The sequence below is a fragment of the Carcharhinus amblyrhynchos genome, chromosome 32, assembly GCF_965287045.1.
Source record: "Carcharhinus amblyrhynchos chromosome 32, sCarAmb.v2.hapA, whole genome shotgun sequence".
NCBI lineage: Eukaryota > Metazoa > Chordata > Chondrichthyes > Carcharhiniformes > Carcharhinidae > Carcharhinus > Carcharhinus amblyrhynchos.
This window is the reverse complement of record NC_137355.1, coordinates 12,453,776-12,471,790: the sequence shown is the minus strand read 5'-3', so window position 1 is coordinate 12,471,790 and position 18,015 is coordinate 12,453,776.

Sequence of the window (18,015 nt, the reverse complement as noted above, 5' to 3'; positions counted from 1 at the left end):
TGTGCCACCGCACCACCCACAAAACAGAGAGGGTGCGGTGGCACAGTGGTTAGCACTGCTGCCTCACAGCTCCAGGGACCCGGGTTCAATTCTGGCCTCGGGTGACTGTTTGTGTGGAACTTGCACCTTCTCCTCATGTGTGCGTGGGTTTCCTTCGGGTGCTCCGGTTTCCTCCCGCACTCCAAAGGTATGTGGGTTAGGTTGATTGGCCATGCTAAATTGCTGATGTTGTCAGGAGACCCAGCAGGGTAAATACTTGGGGTTTGGGGGATAAGGCCTGGGTGGATTTCGGTTGGTGCAGACTCGATGGGTCGAAAGGCCTCCTTCTGCACTGTAGGGATTCTATGATATACTGACGATTATATTATATTACTATGTTATTGGGCAGCACGGTGGCACAGTGGTTAGCACTGCTGCCTCACAACTCCAAAGACCCAATTCATTCCAGCCTTGGGTCACTGTCTGTGTGGAGTTCCTCCCGTGTCTGTGTCAGTTTCCTCCCACAGTCCGAATATGTGTGGGTTAGGTTGATTGGCCATCGTAAATTGCCCCATATTATCAGGGAGTCTAGCAGGATAAATATGTTGGGTTTGGGGTATAGGGCCTGAGTAGATTGAGGTTGGTGCAGAGACTCAAGGGGCTGAATGGCCTCCTTCTGCACTGTAGAGTTTCTATGATATACTGATGATTATACTATACTACTATATTATTGACCGGCACAGGGGTTAGCACTGCTGCCTCACAGCGTATGGGGGAGAATATGCAAACTCCACGCAGGCCCGAGGCTGGAATTGAACCGGGATCCCTGGCACTGTGAGGCAGCAGTGCTAACCACTGTGTCACCGTGCCATTATTCCATACTTGCAGCCACTGCCCTGGGTTGAATGTTGTGGGTACATTTTCCTTCTGTCTGTGTGGGTTTCCTCCGGGTGCTCCGGTTTCCTCCCACAGTCCAAAGATATGCAGGTTAGGTTTGATTGGCCATGCTAAATTAATCCTAGCATCAAGGGGATTAGTAGGGTAAATATGTGGGAATGGGGCCTGGGTGGGATTTTGGTTGGTGCAGACTTGATGGGCCAAATGGCCTCCTTCTGCACTGTAGGGATTCTATGAACCGACTCAAGAACAGCTTCTTCCCTGCTGCCATCAGACTTTTGAATGGACCTACCTAATATTAAGCTGATCTTTCTCTACACCCTAGCTGTGACTGTTATTTGGCCTTTTAAATCCTGCAAATACGCAATCCCATTTACCACCCCCCACTTTCTGTTCCCCAACCCCCCCTCTTCCACTGCACTCAGAGCCCTGGCAGCTCCCCACACTCTTACAGCTCTGGCAGTAACCCCCCCATTGCCCCATCCTGTGCTCTGACAGATCTCCCTGTGGCATATTGTCCCTTAATTTTCTCCACCAGAGTTAGCCAGTCTGGCAAAAGCACCCACAGGATGTGAGTAATCCCACTTCAGTATCAATCCAGGATTCGGGATCTGTCACCCAGTCTCCACCTGCTGTGACTGCCTGAGCTCTGATCTTTAAAAAGTTCCAAGGTTTAACATCCGTGTGAGAATATACACAGAGCATCCTATCCAAACCTCCAACTTAAATAGAATCGAATCCCTACAGGGCAGGAGGAGGCTTATTGAGTCTGCACTGACCACAATCCCAACCAGTCCCTATCTCTGTAACCCCACATATTTAACCTGCTTTAGGACACTATAGGACAATTTAGCATGATCTGTCCATCTAACCTTTTGGAAGAAACCAGGACACCGGGAGGAAACCCTGCAACACGGGAAGAATGTGAGCGTCAACCAAGACCAGAATCGAACCCGGTTCCTGGCATTAAGAGGCAGCAGCCACAACGACTCTCACCAACTTTTACAGATGCACCAGGGAAAGTATCCTTTCTGGATGTATCACAGCTCAGTATGGGCTCTTGCTCTGCAAGAAGCTACAAAGGGTGATGAACATAGCCCAGTCCATCACACAGCGACTCTGACTACGCTTTCCTGGAAAAGCAGCCAGCATAATTAAGGACCCCATGCACCCTGGACATTCTTAATTCCACTTTCTTCCATTGGGAAAAAGATACAACAGTCTGAGAACACATACCAACCGACTCAAGAACACCTTCTTACCAGACACTTGAATGGACCTACTTTACATTAAGCTGATTTTTCTCTACTTCCTAGTTAAGACTGTAACACTACATTCTGCACTCTGTCCTTTCCTTCTCCCCATGTACTCTATGAATGGTATGCTTTGTTTGCATAGCGCGCAAGAAACAATACTTTTCTCTATATCCCAATATATGTGACAATAATAAGTCAAATCAAATCAGTGCTAACCATTTTGCCACCATACCAAAGTGAATGGCCAGCCTTAAATTATGTGCTTAAGACTCAAGTGAGGGACTTAAAGTCACAATTTTGTAACTGAGATGCTAGACTATTGCTGTGGAGACAAAGTGGGCACCTAGTGGCGCCGAACGTATGATATTTTTGCACATTCTCATCAGGGGACGTAGAAACATAGAATCCCTACAGTACAGAAGGAGGCCATTCAGCCCATCACTTCTATACTGACCACAATCCCACCCAGGCCCTATTCCCATAACCCCACACATTTATCATCCCTGCCAGAAGTAAGTCAAACTTCCTATTGGGAAGTTTGTCTGAATGAATTAAACAGCTTAAACGGTTAAGAATGCCCCCTCGAGGTTTATGAATGAACCCAAGCTAGGTCCAATCAGTTGGTTAAAAGCAGAAGAATTGATGTGTGAAGCAGCAATAGTTCAAGAAGCAAATGTCCCAAATGCATTGATGAGATATCTTACGGATGGAAAGCGAAGGTGGAATTTGGGGTAGAATTTGGACACCCCTTTTAGAATGGACTCATTAGCTCCCAGCATCAAGAGCTAACACCCATGGATTCATAAAGCAAAAGTCTTTTCCAATGTTGGGGTGCTGCTTAAAGAAGGTCTTTCATAGGCCAATATGATGGCGGAACCCATTTTGGGATCCTCGCTGGCATCTCCAGGATTAGTGATAGGCTGAGGAGGTTCCTTGACCCTGGTTCCTTTTGTCCTCAGTGGAGATTAGCTGAGGGCAGGGAGAGGTTTTGCTATGGGAGATGGGGGGTGGAGGGGAGGGGGGCGGGGGGGGTGGGACAGAGGGTGAAGGAAATCTCCAATTGTGAATCTCCATCAATCTGAGGCAGTCTTGATGGATCAGCTGACCTTCCCCCTCCACCCCCCCACTCCCCCAATCTTCCAACGTTTTGTCAGTTGCCCGGGTGAGTAAAGTGGAACGAGGTGAAACAAATGGTCAGAATTCTCCGACCTCGCTCGTGACTAGGATTTTCCAGTCCCGCTGCAGTGACTGCAGATTTGGCTGAGTGCCAAGTTCTCCATTGTCGCTGGCCGTGGTGCTGGAGTGAACGAGACTGGAGAATCCCAACCAAAACATCAGGAGCAAAACAAGTTGAAGGATGAGAAGACTTAAGGCGGACCGTCAATCAATTGTTTTTTTTGACTCATTTGTGGGACATGGGTGTCACTGGCTAGGCCAGCATTTATTGCCCATCCCTAGTTACCCCTTGAGAAGGTGGTGGTGAGCTGCCTTCTTGAATCGCTGTAGTCCACGGGCTGTGGGTTGACCCATAATTAGGGAGGAAATTCCAGGATTTTAACCCAGCGACTGCGAAAGAACCGTTGATATCAGGTTGACAGGGTTGTTAAAAAGCTGTACGGTGCATTAGCTTTTATTGGTAGAGGGATTGAATTTCACAGCCGTGAGATCATGTTGCAGCTGTACAAAACTCTGGTGCAGCCGTACTTGGAGTATTGCGTACAGTTCTGGTCGCCGCATTATAAGAAAGGTGTGGAAGCATTGGAAAGGGCGCAGAGGAGATTTACCAGGATGTTGCCTGGTATGGTGGGAAGGTCTTATGAGGAAAGGCTGAGGGACTTGAGGTTGTTTTCGTAAGAGAGAAGAAAGTTAAGTGGTGACTTAATAGAGGCATACAAGATGATCAGAGGATTAAATAGGGTGGACAGTGAGAACCTTTTTCCTCGGATGGTGATGGCTAACACGAGGGGACATAGCTTTAAATTGAGGGGTGATAAATAAGTCAGAGGTAGGTTCTTTACTCAGAGGGTAGTAAGGGCGTGGAATGCCCTGCCTGCAGCAGTTGTGGACTCGCCAACTTTAAGGGCGTTCAAATGGTCAGTGGATAGACATATGGATAACATTGGAATAGTTTAGGTTAGAGGGTCATTAGATTGGTTCCACTGGTCGGTGCAACATCGAGGGTCAAAGGGCCTTTACTGCGCTGTAATGTTCTATATGATATATTTTCAAGTCAGGATGGTGAGTAGCTTGGAGGGGAACTTGCAGGTGGTGGAATTCCCATATATCCGTTGGGTTGACCCACAATACCATTAGGGAGGGAATTCCAGGATTTTGGCCCAGTGACTACAAAGGAACAGGCAATATATTTCCAAGTCAGGATGGTGAGTGGCTTGGAGGGGAACTAGAAGGTGGTGGTGTTCCCATGTATCTGCTGCCCTTGTCCTTCTAGATGGAAGTGGTCGTGGGTTTGGAAGGTGCTGTTTGAGGATCTTTGGTGAATTGCTGCAGTGCATCTTTGTACAGAGTACAGCTATCTATCTGCTGCTACTGAGCGTCGGTGGTGGGTTTGCAGATGTGGTGCCAATCAAGCGGGGCTGCTTTGCCCCTGGATGGTGCAGATCATCTTGAGTGGAGCTGCACCCACCCAGGCAAGGGAGGAGAATTCCATTACACTGCTGACTTGTTCCGGAGCAGAACTCAGACAGGGGCTGCTGACAGGACGATAATCGAAAAGTCGGAGAGGAAATCTCATTGATGAGGGTGGCTGTTAAATTTATGGGTGTTTTACTGCAACGCTTTCTTCCATCGTCTACTGCCTTGCCCTCCTGTTTATTTTGCTTCCGAAGTTTAATGTTGCTGACACTATTGGGAGCATTTGCTTGTAACAGTTACTGAGGCTTACCCTTTATCAGCCAAATTATCGTTAATAGAGAGAAAGTCATAAAACCCAGAGCTGATTCAGCACTGAGGCTGTTTCTATTAAGTAATCTCTCAATGTATGGTCCAGTAACCCTTCCCAGTCAATCGTCCCATCAGTTTAAAGGGATATCTCTCCACACACAAATTCACAGGAATAAAATCAAACACTGCTAATGTTAAACGCCTTTTTAACACTTTTCCACAAGTATATCTAATGGATAAGGTTGCCCTCCCCCTGCCCCCTTTCATTTATATTCTATTCTGAGAGGGATGACGAGATACAGTAAGCAGTCTCACAACATCAGGTTAAAAGTCCAACAGGTTTATTTAGAATCACGAGCTTCTGGAGCGCCGCTCCTTCATCAGGTGAGTGGAGGTTAGTTCACAAATATAGACAAGAGACACAATTGCAAAATATTGTCCTCCTGTCCAACGCTGGCATCTCCACATCCAGCCACACTGCAAACCGCCAGCTCAAAGTGGAGACGATCTCCAAGATGATCACGTGTAACAACAGTCATCAAGTTTCTACAAACTTTATCTTGCAATTGTGTCTTTGACTATATATGCCGTGTTTGTGAACCCACTTCTCCACTCACCTGATGAAGAAGCGGCGCTCAGAAACCTCATGATTCCAAATAGACATACTGGACTTTAACCTGGTGTTGTCAGGCTTCTTACTGTGCCCAACCTAGACCAACGCTGGCATCTCCACATCCATGCTTTGAGAGTTCAGGTGAGCCCCGAGGGAGAGAGAAATGAGAGCGGGAGAGATAGAGAAATGGGAGCGGGAGAGAGAGAGGTGGGGGCAGGAGAGAGAGAGATGGGAGCGGGAGAGAGAGAGAAATGGAAGCAGGAGCAGGAGACAAAGAGAGATGGAAGAGGGAGAAGAGAGAGATGGGAGTGGAAGAAAGAGCAATTTCTAAAAGTCACAGGAGACACAGTGTCTTCCTTGATGTAGCTGTTCATACTTTGGGTGGGATTTTCCTGTCCCACCTGCCACGGGAAGTGTAGTGGACCGGGGGAGTGGGGTGCAGATCACGCAAAGGTTCGTTGACCTCGGGTGGGATTTTCCGGTCTTAGGGGAAGCACTCCTGGAAAATCCCATCCATTGTGTAAGAAGATAAATTGTGAGTTCCTTACGACCATTATAATATTTGATCAGGATTGGCAGAGAATGATTTATGTCAAGTTACGCCTTCGAATATAATCGAATCGTAGAATCCCGACAGTGCAGGAGGAGGCCACCCGGCCCATCGAGCCTGCACTGACCACAATCCCACCCAGACTCGATCCGCGTTACCCCACATATTTACCCTGCTAGTCCACCATTAATGGGCAATTTAGCTTGGCCGATTAGGCTAACCTGTACATCTTTGGAGTGTGGAAGGAAACCGGAGCACCCAGAGGAAACCCACGCAGACACAGGGAGAAAATGCAGACCCCACACAGACAGTGACCCCCTAGGCCAGAATCAAACCCGGATGCCTGGCGCTGTGAGGCAACAGTGCTAACCACTGTAGCACCATGCCACTTGGTCCATGTAATTTAGTGCACCACCCACCCAGGAGGGGGAGCAGGGAGAGGTGTGGGTGAGGAGGTGGTTTATCCCTTTGTGAAAATGCTGGTCTGAACCCTGGAGTGGCACGATGACACAGTGGTTAGTGTTTCTACCTCACAGCTCCAGGGACTGAATTCTGGACTTTGTTGACTGTCAACGTGGAGTTTGCATGTTCTCATGTCTGCGTGGGTTTCCTTCGATTTCTCCCACACTCCAAAGATGTGCAGATTAGATAGATTGGCCATGCTAAATTGCCCTCTAATGTCCAAAGATACGTTGGTTAGGTGAATTGGCTATGCTAAATTGCCTCTTTGTGTCCAAAGATGTGTAGGTTAGGTGGATTGGCCATGCTAAATTGTCTCTTAGTGTCCCAAGATGTGCAAATTAGATAGATTAACCATGGGAGCTGTGTGAAGTTATGGGGATAGGGCAAGGGAGAGAGCGTAGGTAAGTTACTCTGTCAGGGAGTCAGTGCAGACTCAATGGGCCGAATGTCCTCTACTGCACTGTAGGCATTCTCTGATTTCAGCCTAACACAGTTCCCAGCTCCTGTAAGCTGAGGCTAAGGCACTTAGGGATTGACGGATTTAGTAATATCCGGGAATGTTTATAAAAAGCTATCAATCCCTTTAATGGTGTCATTTCTTTATCCAGCTGAGGTTGAGTCCCCAGACCATTAATACTATTAGCAATTTTAATGATAGTGCGAGAGTTTTCAGACCTGTCCTTTGTAATGCGGAGCTGTGTGCAGAATTATTTATGCGCCATGAATATATTTCCACTGAAAACATCTGAAAGACTTTAAAACATTTAGAAGATTAGTTTGATTTACTCTGGCCTATCTGGATTAGATCAAGTTGACTCTTCCATTACACATTCATTATTTCAGCATCTCAAAACTTGGCTGAAATATTCACAAATGGATAGTTTATTTAGAAAAATAAATAAAGAATGCGTCAGTGTGTCCAGGAGCTTATTGGAACATTAAGAATACTGAAATTAAATAGCAACCAGAATATTTAACCAATTCATCAGTTGTTCATAACTGGGATTATTTTTATTTTCAAACTATTTGATTTGATTTATTATTGTCTTGCGTATTAGCACACAATGAAAAGTGTTGTTTCTTGCGCCCTATACAGACAAGGCATACCATTCACAGAGAAGGAAAGGAGAGGGTGCAGAATGTAGTGTTACAGTCATAGCTAGGGTGTAGAGAAAGATCAACTCAATGCAAGGTAGGTCCATTCAAAAGTCTGATGGCAGCAGGGAAGAAGCTATTCTTGAGTCAGTTGGTACGTGACCTCAGACTTTTGTTGCTTTTTCCTGGTGGAAGAAGAGAGAATGCCCAGGGTGTGTGGGGTCCTTAATTATGCTGGCTGTTTTTCCGAGGGAGCGGGAAAGTGTAGACGGAGTCAATGGATGGGTGGCTGGTTTGTGCAATGATATTCATCACTCAAATATTCTTAGAAAGGGCCTTTCCTCTTCCTCTGTCTCAATGTCTCTCCTGGTTTTGAGTTGTTTTACCAATGTAATCGAGTTACATTGAGTGTAGAACATAGAACATAGAACAGTACAGCACAGGAACAGGCCCTTCAGCCCACGATCTTGTGCTACACATGACACCAAATTAAACTAACCCCTTCTACCTGCTCTTGGTCCATATCTCTCTATTCAAAAAAAACGAGGAAATAACAAAGGAAATTACAGCACAGGAACAGGCCCTTCGGCCCTCCAAACCTGTACCCACCATGCTGCCCAACTGAACTAAAACCCCCTACCCTTCTGGTGACTATGTTCCTCTATTCCCATCCTACTCATGTATTTGTCAAGACGCCCCTTAAAAGTCACTATTATGTCCGCTTCCACTATTTCTCCTGGTAGAGAGTTCCAGGCACCCACCACCCTCTGTGTAAAAAAGCTTGCCTTGTACATCTCCTTTAAACCTCACATTGTAAGCTTATGTTTCCTAGTAATGGACTCTTCCACCCTGGAAAAAAGCTTCTGACCACCCACTCTGTCCATGCCCTTCATAATCTTGTAGACATTCCTTGCATATTCATGTGCTTATCGAAAAGTCCCTTAAACGCCCCTATTGTAAGTGCCTGCACCACCATCCTCAGCAGCGAACCACACAGATAAAGACTTTCCAGCCCGATTAGTTTGTGTCAGCATTTATGCCCCACATGCGTCTCCTCAATCTTATTTCATCTCAGCCTATTGGATTGGCACGGTGGCACAGTGGTTAGCGCTGCTGCCTCACCGTGCCAGGGACCAGGGTTCAATTCCAGTCTCGGGTCACTGTCTGTGCGGAGTCTGCACGTTCTCCCCATCTGCGTGGGTTTCCATCGGGTGCTCCAGTTTCCTCTCACACTCCAAAGATGTGCGGGTTAGGTGGATTGGCCATGTTAAATTGACCCTAGTGTCGGGGGACTAGCTGGGTTAAATGAATGGGATTATGGGGATAGGGCGGAGTGGAATTGTTGTAGGTACAGAGCTGATGGGCTGAAAGGCCTCCTTCTGTACTGAAGGGATTCTATGATTCTCAATCTGTCACAGTTTGAGGACTCTATCAGAATTGAATTTTAGATCTTTCTAACTTCTTCTTAAATTGTATCTATTTTGCCTCTGTTATTCCATGTGGTCATGAATTCCACATTCTCATCACTCCCTGACCTCTACTGCCTTTTAGCTTAGATCTGTGTTCTCTGGTTAGCCACACCATGGCCTCTGGGGAGAATTTGACCGGAATGTTTCTGAGGCAGCGGAGGCCCGCTTAGGCTGAAAGAAGGGCCCAACCCTCCTTCTGTCGTCAATAAGGCCTAGGGACAAATATTGCTGCTTTTTTTTTTTAAGTCATTCATGAGTCATGGGTGCTGCTGGCTGGGCCAACATTTATTCCCTAGTTGCCTGAGGGCAGTTGAGAGTCCACCACATTGCTGTGGCTCTGGATTCACATGTAGGCCAGGTCAGGTAGGATGGCAGATTTCCTTCCCTGAAGGGCATTAGTGAACCAGATGGGAATTTCCGACAACCCTTTCATTGTCATCAGTAGATTGTCAACTTCAGATTTTATTTTTATTGAATTCAAATCCCACCATCTGCCATGGCAGGATTCGAACCCGGATCCCCGGAATATTAGCAGAGTTTCTGGATTAACAATCTAGTGATAATACCACTAGGCCATCACCTCCTCTCGCTTCATTGGCTGCTAGAGGAGGAGGAGGGGGGAAGGAGGTGACCATCGGTTAACGTCCTACTGATGCTTGGCGTTGCGGTTTTTAACGCAGAAAGAAAAGACTTGGGGCAGAATCTTATGGCCATTCATGCCGGTGGGATTTTCTGGTCCCGATGCAGTGGAAGGAGATTTGGCTAGGCGGCAAATTTTCCATTCTCGCTGCAATGAATGGCTGGTAAGATCACGCCCTTGGTTTGCACAGGTAGATTTGAATTAATACACAACAGGATTTACTGAAAGAGATGTTCTCTGCTCTGCACATAACACAAACTGAAAGTAAGGCAAACACCCAAATGACAGCACCATCAAATCATGTGATCAGCTCTGCAAGCAACCTGCAACCCTTTTAAATACATAACACCATCTTAGTAAGGGCAGCGATTTGGCAACACAGCAGTCTCAATAGTGTTGGGATGCACTTGATAGTGTATCAATGGCTAGCACATTGATAATTTGGTTAGGGGTACCCTGGACCTCACAGGCAAGCCCTAAAATGAGACTTGGGGGGGGGTGGGGGGAGGTTTGGCAAACAGATGGCAGGATAACAATCCCCATACATTGACCCAGACAAAACACTGACAAGAAACTGCAAAGGGTTGTGAATGTAGCTTAGTCCATCACTCAAACCAGTCTCCCATCCGTTGACTTTATCTACACTTCCTGCTGCCTCGCAAAAGCAGCCAGCACAATCAAGGACTCCACCCAATCCAGACATTCTCTCTTCTACCTTCTTCCGTCGGGAAAAAGAAATAAAAGTTTGAGGTCATGCACCAACCAACTCAAGAACAGTTTCTTCCCTGCTGCCATCAGACTTTTGAATGGTCTTACCTCATATTAAGTTGATCTTTCTCTACACCCTAGCTATGACTAATATTATATTCTGCACCCTGTCATTTTCTTCTACCCTATGTACCCTATGAATGGTATGCTTTATCTATATAGTACACAAGAAACAATACTTTTCACTGTATCCAATACATGCGACAATAATAAATCAAATCAATTAAAATTCTTCCTGAGTATGAATTGATTTGATTTATTATTGTCACACGCATTAACATACAGTGAAAAGTATTGTTTCTTGCACACTATACAGACAAAACATACCGTTCATAGAGTACACAGGGGAGAAGGACAGGAGATGGGTGCAGAGTCTAGTATTACATCCATAGCTAGGGTGCAGAGAAAGATCAACTCAACATTACACTGGAAAATCTCAGCAGGCCTGGCAGCATCTGTAGGAGAGAAAAGAGCTGATGTTTTGACAAAGTTTTGAGTAGCTTTGACTAGCTTTAACAAAGGGTCATCTGGACTCAAAACATCAACTCTTTTCTCTGCTGACCTGCTGAGATTTTCCAGCGTTCTCTCTTTTGGTTTCAGATTCCAGCATCTGCAGTAATTTGCATTCATCAATTTAATATTAGATAGGTCCATTCAGAAGTCTGGTGGTAGCAGGAGAGAAGCTGTTCTTGTTACGTGACCCTAGACTTTTATATCTTTTTCCCGACAGAAGAAGGTTTGATTTGATTTGATTTATTGTTGTCACACGTATTGGCATGCAGTGAAAAGTATTGTTTTCTATACAGACAAAGCATACCGTTCATAGATTATATAGGGGAGAAAGAAAAGAGGGCCATTAAATATCAGCTCACCCTTCTCTGTACTAATTGATGTGGCTTTATTTATATTTAGGTGGTTGTCTGTTAAACATTTCTTTGAAGGTAGGATCTTGGTTGATTGAGCACACATCTTGCTGATCCTTCTGCACTGCCATATCCATAGTTCAGTCCAGAACCCACATTCCAGTGTATTTTTTTTAAATAATATCGCAGTTGAACAAAATTTGCTTGCATGGTGAATACAGATCTGATAACAGATGATTCACGCAACCCCCAAGAGAACAATTACGAGGAGCACACCAGAGCATAAATTAGCAAGATGACGGCAGAGAGTTGAGCCTCCTGTCATTTTAAGTATTGCTGAATGAGTGATCAGACGAGCTTGCCTCTGTTAATTGTTCAGCGATAATTGTGAAGCTACCAATGCTTTGCTCACTCACTCTTCAACTCACTTGCTATGGGGTGGCATAGTAGCACAGTGGTGAGCACTGCTGCCTCCCAGTGCCAGGGACCTGGGTCACTGTCTGTGTAGAGTTTGCACATTCTCCCCGTGTCTGCACAGGTTTGCTCTGGTTTCCTCCAGACGTGCGTTGACCCAAACAAACGCCGGAGTGTGGCGATTAGGGGAATATCACAGTAACTTCATTGCAGTGTTAATGTAAGCCTTACTTATGACACTAATAAATAAACATTAACTCAATAAGACATGTGATAAAAGCGGATTGCCAAAAGTGATAATGATGAAAAATCCGACCGTTTTGGATGAGTTCAGTTGGGACCAAGCACATGGAGTCACATGAATACCATCAATAGGGGTGGCACACTGGTTAGCACTACTGCCTCACAGCGCCAGGGTCCCAGGTTCAATTCTGGTCTCAGGTCACTATCTGCGTGGAGTTTGCGTGTTCTCCCCTTGACTGCATGGGTGCTCCGGTTTCCTCCCACAGTCCAAAGATGTGCCAGTGGGTCAGGTAGATTGGCCGTGCTAAATTGAACTTAGTGTTAGGGGATTAGCAGGGTAAATATGTGTGGGGTTAAGGGAATAGGGCCTGGGTGGGACTGTGGTTGGTGCAGACTTCCCGTGTCTGCATGGGTTTTCTCCGGGTGCTCCGGTTTCCCATCTCAGTCCAAAGCTGTGCAGTCTAGGTGGATTGGCCACGTTAAATTGCTCTTTAGTGTCAGGGGGACTAGCTAGGAGGGTAAATGCATGGGGTTATGGGGATAGGGCCTGGGTAGGATTGTGGTCAGTCTAATGGGCTGAATGGCCTCTTTCTTCACTGTAGAATTTTTCTATGAAACTAAGTTCCTTCATGCAGCTACGGGGCACATGAATCATTTTTCAGGACAGGTGAGGTTTTGTATTCATTGAAGGGAGGCGTACAGAATTTGCAACTGACCGACCTGTAATCATATTGGAAATCCACAGTGTTACCCCAACCAGTGCTTCATGGCAGAGGGTGGGATTTGGAACCTTCTCGGGTATGTACCACTGCATTTGTTAAACTTTTGACTCAACAAGCATACTTATAATTCGCCAGGTACAAGGTCCATGCAAGATCTCTGGAGATACTCGATGAAGTGCATTGGTTTCATATGGTGTTTTGTATTATTTACCAAAATATACCAAATGACATGCGAGTTAGGTGCTATGGCAATGCTAAATTCTCACTCAGCAAAGTTTTTAAAGTTTATTTTTTAGCGTCACAAGTAGCCTTACACTAACACTGCAATGAAGTTACTGTGAAACTTCCCTAGTTGCCACACTCCGAGGCCTGTTCGGGTACACTGAGGGAGAATTTAGCATGGCCAATGCACCCTAACCAGTGCATCTTTCGGACTGTGGGAGGAAACCGGAACACCCAGAGGAAACCCATGCAGACATGGGGAGAATGTGCAGACTCCGCAGAGTGACCCAAGCCGGGAATCGAACCCAAGTTGCTGGCACAGCGAGGCAGCAGCACTAACCACTGTGCCACCACGTGTACCCGCACAGGCACCGGAGCGTGGCGACTAGGGGATTTTCACAGTAACGTCATTGCAGTGTTAATGTAAGCCTACTTGTGACACTATTAAATCAACTTTAAAAACTTTGTAACTTTAAGACTTCAAGCTTCATACAGCAGGAGGAAAATACAAATAAATCACCTGGAGTGAGTGCGTGGCACACTTAACAACCACATCCATTCCAAAAATCTGAGACATTCAATTAAAATGGAACAAATAGACTTGGAAAGTGCTGTCCGAAAGGGTGCCAGAATCCAAGTTCAATATGGCTTACAAAGTGAATTTAGATAAATGCTTGAGAAAGATTGATCGCAGGGCTATGGGGAAAGAGCGGGGTGGGGTGGGGGTGGGGGGGCTAATTGCCTCGGTCATTCAATGAGTTAGCACTGGACCAATGGGCCGAATGGCTTCCTTGAGTGCTGCACAATCTTACAATTCTATTAAAGTGTAGTACACGCACTTTCAAATGCAAATGTCCCCAATGTACAACACCGACTGGTATTTACCCGGTTATATTTATCTATTTTTATTATTTTATTTGATGTGGGCATCGCTGGCTAGGCCAGCACTTATTGCCCATCCCTAATTGCCCTTGAGAAGGCAGTATTGAGCTGCCTTCTTGCACTGTTGCAGCCAAGGTGGTGCAGGTGTGCCCACAGCACTTGATGTGAGGCATTTCAGGGATTTTGATCCAGCGGTAGTGAAGGAATATATTTCCAATTCAGGATGGTGGGTGGAGGGGAACCTGGCGGTTTTCCCCAGGCATCTGCTGCCTTGTCATGGAATCATCATAGAATCCCTACAGTGCACAAGGAGGCCATTCAGCCCATCGAGTCTGCACCAGCAACAATCCCACCCAGGCCCTTTCCCCCTCAGCCCACATAATTACCCCACTAATCCCTCTATCCTCTGCATCCTGGGACACTAAGGGGCAATTTAGCATGGCAAATCAACCTAATCGCACATCTTTGGAGTCTGGGAGGAAACTGGAGAACCTGGAGGAAACTGGACCCAGAGGAAACCCACGCAGACATGGGGAGAATGTGCAAACTCCACATAGACAGTGACCCAAGCCGGGAATCGAACCTGGGTCCCTGGAGCTGTGAGGCAGCAGTGTTAACCACTGTGCTGTCATGCCACCCAAGATGATAGCAGTCAAGGGTTTGGAAGGTGCTGTCTGAGGAACCTCGTTGAGTTTCTGCAGTATATCTTGCAGGTGGTACTCACTGCTGCCACGTTCATCAACTCTGGATCTAGACTCTCCCACAACAGGAAACAACCTCTTAGCATCTACCCAGTCAAGCCCCTTGAGAATGTTATATGTCACAGTAAGGAAGCCTCTTAACAACAGCTGCAGACCTGTTAGTACATTGTTTAAGTTCTGATTTTGATTTATTATTGTCACATGTATTAGCGTACAGTGGAAAATATTGTTTCTTACCTGCTGTATGGTCAAAGCATACCCTCATAGAGAAGGAAAGAAGAGAATGCAGAATGTAACGTTAGTCATAGCTAGGGCATTGAGAAAGATCAATTTAATGCGAGGTAGGTCCATTCAAAAGTCTGATGGCAGCAGGGAAGAAGCTGTTCTTGAGTTGATTGGCACGTGACCTCAGACTTTTGTATCTTTTTCCTGACAGAAGGTGGTGGAAGAGAGAATGTCCGGGGTGCATGGGGTCCTTAATTATGCTGGCTGCTTTTCCAAGGCAGCAGGAAGTGTAGACAGAGTCAATGGGTGATAGGCTGATTTGTGTGATGGACTGGGCTAGACATCATTCATTTCCTTTTGTAATTTCTTGCGGTTCTTGGGCAGAGCAGGAGCCCATACCAAGCTGTGATACAACCAGAAAGAATGCTTTCTATGGTGCATCTGTAAAAGTTGGTGAGAGTCATAGTGGACATGCCAAATTTCCTTAGTCTTTTGAGAAAGTAGAGATGTTGATGGGTTTTCTTAACTATAGGGTCGGCATGGGGGGGGACCAGGACAGGTTGTTGGTGATCTGGACACCTAAAAACATGAAGCTCTCGAACCTTTCTACTTCATCCTTATTGATGTAAACAGGGGCATACCCCTCCACTATGCTTCCTGAAGTCGATGACAATCTCTTTCGTTTTGCTAATATTGAGGGAGAGATTGTTGTTGTTGCGCCACCTTCTTGTTTAAAGTTTATTTATTAGTCACAAGTAAGGCTTACATTAACACTGCAATGGAGTTACTGTGAAATTCCCCCTGCGTCGCCACAGTCCTGTGCCTCAGACAGTCCGTTTGGGTCAATGCACCTAACTAGCAGTTCTTTCAGACTGTGGGAGGAAACCGGGGCACCCGGAGGAAACCCATGCAGACATGGGGAGAAACGTGGAGACTCCACACAGTGACCTAAGCCGGGAATCGAACCGGGTTCCCTGGCACGGCGAGGCAGCAGTGCTAACTACTGTGTCAACATGCTGCCTTTCAGTCATCATTCCTACACACGCGATGCAGCTTTAAGGTTCTGGTTGCTTTTAATTTCCTCTATCCTTTCAATAGCAGCAACACACTTTTTATTCTGCAGTGACTGGAACTACCCAAGGTACGTTAAGCGGGGTCACAGCAATTAATTATCGAGTGGCAGGGTTAGCTTGCATATCTGAAATGAATTTAAATTTTGCACAGTCTAATCTCCGACGTTTTGGGTCAGACTGTTTCTCACTGTCAATATTTCACGTGGGAGCAGATTTCCCTCTGCCCATGAAGTACCATTAAGTAAGAAAAAGACAGGTTTTAAGTAGGTGAGTGGGTCTGGCAACTAAAAGTTCATAAGATTTAGGAGCAGAATTAGACCATTCTGCCCATCGAGTCCACTCCGCCATTCGATCCTGGCTGATATGCTCCTCATCCCTAATTTCCTGCCTTCTCCCCCTTCAACCCATTACCAATTAAAAATTGGTCTAACACCTCCTTAAATGTACTCACTGTCCCAGCATCCACTGCACTTTCGGGTAGCGATTTTCACAGATTCACAACCCCTTTGGGAGAAGTAGTTTCTCCTCAACTCTGTTTTAAATTTCCTGCCCCTCATCCTAAAACGATGACCTCTCATTCCAGAATATCCCACAAGAGGAAGCCTCCGCTCCACATCTACTTTATCCTTTTATCATCTTGTCTCCCTGCAAATTGATCTCCCCTCACTCTTCGAAATTCCAGAGAGTATGGGCCTAATCTGTTCAATCTCTCTTCATATAACAAGCACCTCATCTCTGGAATCAATCTAGTGAACCTCCTCTGAACTGCCTCCAATGCCCCTACATCTTTCCTTACATACGGGGACCAAAACTGTGCGCAATACTCCAGATGCGGCCTCACCAATGCCTCGTATATTTGCAACAACACATCCTTACCCTTATATTCTATTTCTTCAGCTACAAATGCCAAATAAAATCTATAAAATGTTGCCCTGTGTCCTGTTTACATGACAAAAGGACTGAGGGACAATCCAATTTAGAGAAAAAAAATGATATTTTGTAAGGTAAAGTTGATTGAGGCCTTGCAGAGATGCAATGGAAGCCTTGCTAAAGTACAAAAACATACCGGTAAGCAGCTGTGAACTAATTGAAGAGCTAGGCAGGCCTGAAGGGCTGAATGGCCTCTCTTGTTCCTTCCTTGCTGCCTAGGCTGACGGTTCTGCATCGTCAAGAAGGCTTGAGCCACTGGGTACGAGCTAGTGTAATGGAGAGGTTGCGTTGCCTCGTCAAGATGCAGCAGGCCCTGTGGTTGCCATGGCAGCTGCTGTCAAGGCCACTTCTGGCCTGTGGTGATGGCGGCGGAGATCACTGGGAGAAGGGAATTTTTCAACCTTTTCTGCAGCTCCGTTTTGGGAAGGAAGCAACTTCACATGATCACTGAATTGTTACCACACAGAAGGCCGTTCTTGCTCTAGAGCGACTGCAGAGAAGGTTTACCAGACTGACTACTGGGATGGCAGGACTGAACTACGAGGGGAGACTAAGTCGGTTAGGATTATGTTCATTGGAGTTTAGAAGAATGAGGGAGCTCTTATAGAAACTTATAAAATTCTAACAGGATTAGACAGGGTAGATTCAGAAAGAATGTTCCCAACGGTGGGGGAGTCCAGAACTAGGAGTCATAGTTTGAGGATAACCTTTTAGAACTGAGGTGAGGAGAGATTTCTTCACCCAGAGGGTGGTGAATGTGTGGAATTCACTACCACAAAAAGTAGCTGAGGTCAAAATATTGTGGCTGGAATTCTCCGGCCATTCGCACCAACGGGATTCTCCAGTCCCGCTGCAGTGAATGGACAATTGACCGAGCGCCAAATTCTCCATCCTTGCTGGCAGCGGCAGTGGGGTTTGAACAGACGGAGAATTCCAGCTTGTATGTTTTCAAGAAGGGGTTAGAACGGCACAACGGTTAGCACTGTTGCTTCATAGCTCCAGGGATCCGGGCTCGATTCCTGGCTTGGGTTACTGTCTGTGTAGAGTTTGCACATTCTCCACGTGGGTTTCCTTTGGGTGCTCCGGTTTCCCCCAACACTCCAAAGACGA